The following is a 9,888-nucleotide window of genomic DNA, read 5'->3' as shown; positions in this document are numbered from 1 at the left end:
GAGGTCGAATGGTCATAAACTACTGCGAGACTGTTTCAGGCTGGACATAAGGAAAAATTTCTTTACTGTCCGAGCTCCCAAGGTCTGGAACAGCCTGCCATCAGAGGTGGATCAAGCACCTACATTGAACACCTTCAAGTGCAAATTGGATGCTTATCTTGCTGGGATCCTATGACCCCAGCTGACTTCCTGCCCTTTGGGCAGGGTGCTGGACTCGATGATCTTTTGAGGTCCCTTCCAGCCCTAATGTCTATGAAATCTATGAAATCTATAATTATTTATGACCTGGCTGTTGAGACATCCTGGAGAGGCCATTGCAAGAGGGAATGCAGGTATGATCATACTCCCAGTGAAATCAATAATGAAACTCCCATACGCTCTAGGAGAAGCAGGACCAATTATTTGTTCTTCAAATGGCACTGTAACCTGCCTCAGAGAGACTTCAGGGCTGTTTCATGCAGTGAACAATAGAGTTTGTTACAAGAAATTTGGAGCGGGCTGTGGGAAGCTAACTGAAGAAGTGTGGGCATGCAATGAGAGCTCGGGAGCCCCCAGTAATGGCAGAAAAAGCAAAATAAGAATGATCATGAAAGCCATGGATTTTAAAGCAGAACAGTTTAAATGAGAGGTGAATGGATTAAAATAGAATAAAATCTAATCTGTGTGGAAGCATCCTCTCTTTTTATCTTATTGGTTAAATCATGAATAAATACATTTTTAATTTGAAGCAATAATTTGTGGAAGCTATTTTACAAAGAGTCATACAATGTTAATACACTGATGGTAACAATAATGGCTTTTCTGACATCCATCGTATCGGAAAACTAGTATAAGCTAAAGTCACGACACAGCTAGGTGGCACCACTGGCTATAATATTTTCATTTTTCTTTCTTTGTTAATCAGTGTTTGCTCTGAGCACTTTAAGCCACTTTTCCCTCAGTTCTTCCTTTTGCTGAAGACAACAGTTTAAGAGCAAAACAAAGAAGATGGCTTTTATTCAGGAACTTTAACAGACTAACAAAGAGCAATAACTTCTTAGAAAAGCTTCCTTTCATTGAAAAGTTTGAACTTTTTGACATCTTTCTAAAAAGTTAGTTTTCCTGGTCTCTGCTGTAACATCAGTGCTTCCTGGGCCACAGATGCTTCCCACAATAGGTCTGCAAAGTTTTAAAAAAGAAAATGCTGATACAGTGAAATCACAAGGACATCAAGTCAGGAGACCACCCAAGCCGAACAGTGCATCAGGCTAGTGTGGTTAAGGTATACTCATTTTTAGTGAATGGTACACAAAAGAGCAGTACATTTGCAGAAAGTCTGTTAAAATTTATGAAGCTTCAAAGAACTGAAGAGAAAATGTGCACCAGAAAGGAAAAAGCAGGCATACTTTCCTAATGGAGTAGTGGTCTGGTTTAACTGTGAGACCAAAGCAGCCTACAGATAAAGGGGCTGTAGGAAGTATGCCTGGGTTGTAGGGTGACCTTGACTAGTTCTTCTTGGGCATGTGACACTGGACAAATTAATGGGATAGTATCTTATTTCTTGCTAGGAGTACTATGCTGGTAGCAAGGAGCCTGCTAAGCATATTGTATATTACTGATTTCTTTCTCAAGACTCAGTACATCTTGAAGAGGAGGGGCAGAGTCAGGATGGTGGTGAAGCAACTTCAAGGCAGCAGGCAGATCTTAAATGAAGCTGAAGTTCCACTGAAATGGTTGTGAAAGGGGCTTTGAGGAGGCAGACAGAGCTGACATAATGGGAACCTTTATGATGAAGGAAGGACCTGATTTGGCTTGAACTGAAGCTACAGAAACTGACCACTGAACTAAGAAACACTAGCTAAGGCTGCCCTCCCAGCACCAGAGAAGTCTTCTGATAGGTGCTAAACCCCCTGAGTAGCAAGTCCCAAAGGGGCAAGAGATGTACTTGACCACGTTTTGGATTCTGCTAACTGTGGACAACAAACTTCTAAGTAGGGTGCAGTGGAGAAGTGAAGTAGCTAATGTTAGAATACACTGCCTCATTAGCCACTCACAACTACACAATGAAGGTCCAGATGATGAAGGTTAAATTATCGCTATCACAGCCTGGTAGGGCATGAGACTCTTACCTAACTGTTCCTTAGTTAATAATGTCCTTTTCCCCCATAATAATGTTCTGTTAGTTTTATACCCTTTAACTCAGTGCTTATGATTGGGAAAATATTGCTTGTCAAGGGCACTCAGGCAAGAGAATTTAGTTTCCTGGGTTCCTGGATGGGAGCTTGAGCTGGTGGTATTTAAGTTGTCAAAAGGAAACCTTAGGTGATTGAATGCAGTTCTTTTTTGCTTCTATCAGCACCTGGCAGAAGGATTATACATGTGATTCTGGAGCAGTGTTTACCTTGGTAGTTGTAATAACAAGGCTTTATCAAGCACTTGAAAGACCACAAGAATGGGAATATTGAAGTGCACAGGTCCAGATTTTTAAAGGTCATCAGGCATCTAATTCCAAGTGGAACCAGTGACAGTTAAATGCCTAACTCCCTTTTAAAAAGTGACCCTTAGCAACCAGACTCCAAATATGCTGCCTGTATTCACTGCTTACTAGTTCTAGTAGCTAACAGATGAATTTCTTTATGTGCTGTCAAAAATTGACAAACTTGGAAACAGAATTAATGAATGATAGCAAAGAAACTTAAAAATAATCTAAAGTATTCATGCCCATCAAAATATGAATATTTTTGGAATATCATGCTCTGTCTAGCAGGGCACTGGGGTGTTCCTACTCCTGGAGAGGCAGCTTGCAAGTGGCAAAGGGGTCATTACGGAGTCACCTAACCAGCAGCAGGCCTGACTTGTGATATATAAACCCTGGGTCTGAGCTGTTCAGGCAGTCCATCCCTGAGAGCCAAGAAGTGAGAAGCTGCTGGCAGCAGAACTCCTGAATGGACTGGAAAGAAACAACTCTGAAGATCTGGGAGCAAGGATAAGGTACCTGGGACAAAGAGGGGCTAGTTTGTACAGTCAGGGGGTCTTAGTTTAATGTTAAGCTCAGAAAAGGTTTGGGTTCCTGCTAAAGGGTGCAGGTGCTTCTAGTTTAGTTGCACCAGTATTGAGCCTTGAACCCTGCTAAGTGCAGGCTCCTGGCCTACTTAGAGTACTGGTAGCCTGCATAGAGTGGCCACTGACACATCCCCAGAATACAGCACATCTCCTTGGTGAGCGGGGTTGGGGCCACTGGGCCCCTTGGCCAATTATCAGTGAGGGGCAGGGCCACTACAAAAAGGTCACCTCCCTCTCTGGCTGGCTTGGAACCCTGCTTCTCCTTCATGTGAATTGTTCATAGATTGTAGTCGGAAGGGACCCCGAAGGATCATCATGTCTGACCCCCTGCCCCAGACAGGAAAAGGACCGAGGTCAGATGACCCCAGCCAGGTGCCTATCTAGCCTCCTCTTAAAGACCTCCAAGTTAGGTGATAGTACCACTTCTTTTGGCAGCCCATTCCAGATTCTGGTCACCCTTACTGTGAAAAATTTCTTTCTAATGTCTAACCTGAATCTACTCTCCATTAATTTGTACCCATTATTCCTAGTTACTCTTGCTAAATAGCGCATCTCCAACTCTCTGTTGTGCTCCTTTGATAAACTTGTAGGCTGCTCAGACGTCTTGTGTGAAGGCTGAAGAGATCCAGATCCCCCAATCTCCCCTTGTAGGGTCTTGCATTGAGGCCACTAATCATACAAGTGGCCCTCCTCAGGACCCTCTCCAGATTCTCCGCATCCCTCTTGAAGTGCAGCGCCCAGAACTAGACACAGTACTCCAACTGTGGCCTGACCAGTGCCGCATAGAGGAGGAGCATCACCTCCCATGATTTGTTGGTCATGCATCTGCTAATGCATGATAAGGTATGGTTTGCTTTGTTGATGGCTTCGTTACACTGCCTGCTCAAGTTCATCTTGGAGTCAACTATGACTCCAATATCCCCCTCAGCTGCTGAGCTTCTAAGGAGGTCGTCCCCCAACCTATAGGTGTGCTGGGGATTCCTCCTCCCTAGATGGAGTACCTTGCACTTGTCTTTGTTGAACTGCATCCTGTTTCATTCTGCCCATTGATCCAACCTGTCCAGATCAGCCTGGATCTGCTCTCTACCCGCCGGTGTGTTAACTTTTCCGCATAATTTGTTGTCATCTGCGAACTTGGACAGGGTGCTCTCCACACCCTCATCCAAATCACCGATGAAGATATTAAATAACATTGGTTCAAGGACCAAACCCTGTGGGACACCACTGCCCACCTCCTTCCATGTCAAAAATGACCCATCCACCACCACTCTCTGGGTGTGGTGCCTAAGCCAGTTGGCCACCCACCTGACTGTGTAAGCATCCACTCCACAGCCTGCTAGCTTCCTTATGAGAATAGGAAGTGAAACTGTATCAAAGGAATGAGATACATCTGGACAAGAACCTGATGGTGTTCAACACCGAAAAATGCAAGGTTCTCCACCTTGGGAGGAAAAACCTGCAGCATGCTTATAGGCTTGGTAGTGCTACGCTGGTTAGCACTACAGATAAAAGGGACTTGGGGGTAATGGTTGACCACAAGATGAACATGAGCCTTCAGTGTGATGCTGTGGCTAGTAAAGCGAGCAAAACACTGGCTTGCATCCATAGATGCTTCTCAAGCAAATCCCGGGACGTCATTCTCCCAATGTACTCGGCCTTGGTAAGGCCGCAGCTGGAGTACTGCGTCCAGTTTTGGGCTCCACAATTCAAGAAGGATGTGGAGAATCTTGAGAGGGTGCAGAAGAGAGCCACACGCATGATCAGAGTTCAGAAAAACAGACCTTATGAGGAGAGGTTGAGAGCCATGGGGCTCTTCAGCCTGGAAAAGTGCAGGCTCAGGAGTGATCTGGTGGTCACCTATAAGCTTATCAGGGGTGCTCATCAGGATCTGGGGGAACATCTGTTCACCAGAGCGCCTCAAGGGATGACAAGATCAAATGGTCACAAACTCTGCCGCGACCGATTCAGGCTGGAGATAAGAAAGAACTTCTTCACTGTCTGAGCCCCCAAGGTTTGGAATAGACTGCCACCGGAGGCAGTTCAAGCACCCACTTTGAACGCCTTCAAGACACATTTGGATGCTTATCTTGCTGGGATCTTATGATCCCTGCTGACTTCCTGCCCCTCGGGTAGGGGGCTGGACTCGACGATCCTCCGGGGTCCCTTCCAGTCCAAATGTCTATGAAATCTATGAACTTCTTAAAGTCCAGGTAGATGACATCTACCTCAGTTTCAGTATCAAGGCAATGTGTTACCTGGTCGTAAAAGGCTATAAGTTTTGTCAGGCAGGATCTACCTGTGACGAACCCGTGTTGGTTTCCTTTCAGCACCATTTCCCCTGCTGGGCTTTACAAATGCACTCTTTAATGATTTTTTTCCAGTGTTTTCCCAAGGATACAGGTAAGACTGACTGGCCTAAAGTTACCTGGCTCATCCCTTCTTCCCTTCTTAAAAAGGGGCACCATGTCTAGGTTCTACCTCTTAAACCAGGCAATAAAATCAAGAGGGCAAATGATTGACATGTATTTCCACCAATGAACTAAAAAACAGGACTCTGCAGTCCAGTCCTCACTTAGAAATGAACAGGGGGCAAAGGGTTTAAAACCAGGACAGTCCAGTATAAAACAGGACCAATGGCCACCCTAAGCCAAAGAGAGGGCTGGGAGTAGGATTAGGAGATCCATGAAACCAAAGCACAGAGAGGGGCTGGGAGGGAAATCAGAGGATCTAGGATGACAGAGTAGGGCCAAGAAAAAGAGAAAGTGGACAAAGGAGTTCCAAACAGCCAAAGACTGCCAGAGCAAAAGAGCTGAGAGATCAACTGGCCTAAAACTGAGGCCAATGCCCAGGAGAGCCCAGAGGTCTGGGAGGGACCAGAGCCATAAATATCAATGAGAGAACACCTGTGAGGCATGGGGCATGGTGTAGGGAAGGATGGAGCCACACAATGAGCCCTTAAGGCTACAGGTACCTCTGCAGAGGCATGTACAGGCTGCGAGGGCCTATTGAGCTTGAACAGAGACTAGAGGGGTCTAGGCAGGACATGGTTATGATTGCACAGACATAGGTTCACTCTAAGGCCCATGGGCAGCTGCCTTTATCTAATTGTTAATAAGAACAAGGCATGGTGGGAGGCTTATCTTAGAGACTGAGCTGGGGAGGGGCCAGACTAACCCTTTAGTGGGCCCTAGATAGACAAACTCATGGGTGCCAGGCTGATTGTGCCTCCTCCTCTCAGTGCTGCCACTTGTTGGGAGTGGAGCTCAGAGCTGCCACTAGGAAGCAGCTGTGGCGGTGCCATTGAAGGGAATGGACTGGAAGGGAGGCAGATGGGGCCATCCATGACGCCAACATGGAGGGAAAGACCAGGGCCCCCTGAAGCTCAGGACCCTAGGCATGTGCGTAGTTTGCCTATGCTTTAATCTGGCCCTGGTCATCATAGGGTGTCATGGCCGCCCCTGTGGCTCGTACCTGCTACACTTTGCATCTCTGTTTTATTTTTATACTTGCAGAAATATATAAAACTAGCTTTAGATTATTTGCCTTGCAACTTTAACAGCCTAATCAACAACTAGAAGTATGATTAAAAATATTCTTTAAAACAAGGGAGACAGTCACACTTCTTACATGATTGTCAATAAAGTCAAGCGAAAAGCACAGAAGCACATTCTTCTTTCTGTATTTCTGTAAACATTTACACATACAATTATTTAATTGATTTATTAGATGTACATGCCACCCTTTCCAACAAGGGCTCAGGGTTGCTTACACTAACTGACTGTGACCGCCAGGCTTTGACTAGCTGCTCTCGGGCGGCTTTTGATCTAATGGCGGATGTCACGGCCCTTCCAGGCTTGTTTTGTCGCTGGAGTAGTTCTCTCCTCCCTGTGTTGCCAACCCCAATCTCGTCTGCCACGACTTGATGTTCCTCAGTAGGTGGGGTTGGTTAACAGGACCCTTGGTGGTCTGGGTTTTGCCCGGTGGTCGCTCACGGGGCTCCACCCCCCCTACACACCAGCCTCACGCCACCTTCGATGTGCCGCCCAGCCATTATCTGCGGCCTCTCCCGTGGGGTTACCCTCTCCTCGTCGTATCTAGGAGCCAGCGGCTAAAGGCCCTGCTTGCCCGCGTGGGCCTGCCCCTACAGCTCTTCACACTCCCATCCCTTCTTTCAAGGGTATCTACCCCACTAGGGGCATCCTGCTGAGGCTTGTCTGCAGCCCTGCCCCAGGGACACTTATCCCTGTTGCCCAGGGTAACAAAACAAAATGACTAAACAAAACTGACCAGTAACCTATTCCTGCCCCCCTTTTATTCCCTTCCCCGGAGCCTAATGGGAAGGGATTGTTCTCCTCTTAGCTTGTTGCTTCCTGGACTAACTCCTGTCCGTTCCTCAACACAATGGACCCCGGCGGTGATACCCACCCCGATCACAAACCCTTTCAGGGCTCTCCCAGGGTCTTCGCCCCCTGTCGTGTCATCCTCTGCACCCCGTTGTCCTGGCACTCCCACCTGGGTCTCATCATGCTTCCAGGTCCCGCTTCAGTTCTCCTTTTGATTGGCCAGCCCGTTGCTCCTTTGTTGTCTGGCGGCGGCTTTTGTCAGGGTGCTCCACTCTCCCCCAGCCTGTGTCAACTCCTGCTTGTCAGGCTCCTCGGGACCAGCGCGTGGAGTCTTCCTAGCTGCCGGTGTCAGCCGCAGCTCCATTCCCCGGCTATCTGCCCCTTCCGCCACTGTGGCCGCCATTTTTATTTCTGCCGGCCGGTGTCTGACACTGACATCACCGGCCGGCTGTAATTGCACAAAAATGCGGCTAACAAGCTGCGCGGGTTCCTCCTTCCGTCCCACATGCGTCTTGTCCTGAGCTGCTGGTAAGTGCTGTGCGTTACTTTGCCTCCCGAGATATAACCCCCCTCCGCCAGTTGCCTTGTGGCGGTTCCATGAGTCGTGTGTCTCCATTACCTGCAATTCACTGTGGGGGTCGACGACCTTGCTGATCAATGTCTCCGTCTGCGCCCTCATTACACTGAGATAAGAAGTCTGTTGTTACGTTGTCTTTCCCGGGGTGGTATACGATACGAAACTTAAAGGGTTGTAGCACCAATGCCCACCGCATTATGCGTATGTTATTGGTTTTGGCCGAACTGAACCATTTCAGGGGTGCGTGGTCCGTGACAAGTGTAAATTCCCTTCCAAGAAAGTAATAACGGAAGTGCTCCACCACCCACCGGATTGCTAGGCACTCTCGTTTGATTGTTGCATACCTGGTTTCAGCTGGTAGCAACTTCTGACTTGCATATGCCACAGGCCGGTCCATGTCAACGTCTCGTTGGGTCAACACGGCCCCGATCGCAACCGCAGAGGCGTCCGTCTGCAACGTAAAAGGTTTATCAAAATTAGGGATGTGTATAAGCACGTCTTCACACAGGGCTTTTTTAAAGGCCTGAAAACTGCGTAACGTTGCCCCGGTCCACTTGACCCCTTTCTGATGTGACTCCTTTTAGGGCCTCTGAGAGGGGTGACACGAGCTCCGAGAACTGGGAAACAAATCTGCGATAGTAATTCACCAGGCCCAAGAAGGACCGCAGCTGTTTCAGTGTTTGCGGGGCCTGAAAGGAGCGGATGGTTTGGACCTTGTCTTTCAATGGTCTGATGGCCCCGTGGCCCACTAGGAATCCTAGGTATTTCGTGTGCTTGTGTGTGATTGCACACTTACGGGGGGTTGCAGTCAGACCTGCCTTCCTGAGTTCGGTCAGTACCGCCCTAAGAGCGCATAGATGCTGGTCCCATGACTGGGTGAATATGACAATGTCGTCGATGTATGCCGCTGCGTATTCTGCGTGTGGTGCCAGAAGGCGCTCCATTAGTCGCTGAAAGGTGGCAGCAGCCCCGTGCAAGCCGAACAGTATCCTTATGAATTCATATAGGCCCCAAGGGGTTCCAAAGGCTGTCTTGGGGTGGTCATACGGCCGCACGAGGATCTGCCAATACCCCTTAGCCAGATCCAGGGTGGTTATGAATCGGGCGGCCCTGATACGCTCCACTAGTTCTGTCACTCATGGCATGGGGAAGGCATCGAACATGGCTACTTCATTTAACTTTTGATAGTCTATGCAGAGCTTTAGGGTCCCGTCTGGTTTTTGTATTGGTACCAAGGAACTTCGCCAAGGACTTTGGGATGGCGTAATGACACCAAGTGCCTGCATTTTTTCCACTTCTTTATGTACCTCCTCTGTTAAATGATGAGGAATCAGTCGCCACCGATCTCACACAATCATGCTTGGGGGTGTCTGGATAGCATGGTATGTATCCCTTACCTATCCGGGATCCTCTGAAAAGACCCCCTTAAATTCCTTGAGGAGGTTCCCCACTTCCTTACTCTGGGGCGTCGTTAGCTCGTCACTCACTTGGACAGCCGACAAGGGTTCTGTATCCCCCTGGTCTCAACAGAGTTCTCACAGCCCAGGGTCCTCGGCTGCCTCTTCTCTGAATGCTGCCCGTCCTTCAGGTTGTTGCCATTCTCGTAACAGATTGACATGGTAAATTTGTTTTGTTTTTTGGTGACCAGGGCGATATACTTCATAGTTGACTGGGCCAACTCGTTGTATGATTTCGAATGGCCCTTGCCATTGGGTTAACAACTTACTATGCGAGGTGGGTAATAGGACCAGCACCTTCTGCCCTGGTTGAAATTCCCGCTTCCTCGCATGTAAGTCATACTTTTCCTTTTGTTCTTGTTGAGCCTGTCTCAAATTGTCAGCCGCCAACTCTCGGGCACTCTGGACTCAGTGTTGAAAGGCTTGTTGGTATTTCATAGTTTCATAGTTTCTAGGGTTGGAAGGGACC

The 9,888-nt window shown here is 48.0% G+C and overlaps 1 long non-coding RNA gene across 1 annotated transcript in view; it reads left to right on the top strand.

Annotated features, from left to right (window-relative positions):
- The first annotated feature begins 8,038 nt into the window (after window positions 1-8,038).
- Window positions 8,039-9,888, top strand: part of LOC109298269 — a 9,318-nt gene continuing 7,468 nt past the window's right edge. Inside the window, exon 1 of the long non-coding RNA XR_002097572.1 lies at window positions 8,039-8,050. This is a non-coding gene — a long non-coding RNA (uncharacterized LOC109298269). The remainder of the gene's footprint in view (window positions 8,051-9,888) is intronic.

This window comes from Gavialis gangeticus, unplaced genomic scaffold (genome assembly GCF_001723915.1).
Source record: "Gavialis gangeticus isolate Ggan-Ray unplaced genomic scaffold, GavGan_comp1, whole genome shotgun sequence".
Lineage (NCBI taxonomy): Eukaryota > Metazoa > Chordata > Crocodylia > Gavialidae > Gavialis > Gavialis gangeticus.
This window is presented reverse-complemented; position numbering and strand designations above follow the sequence as displayed.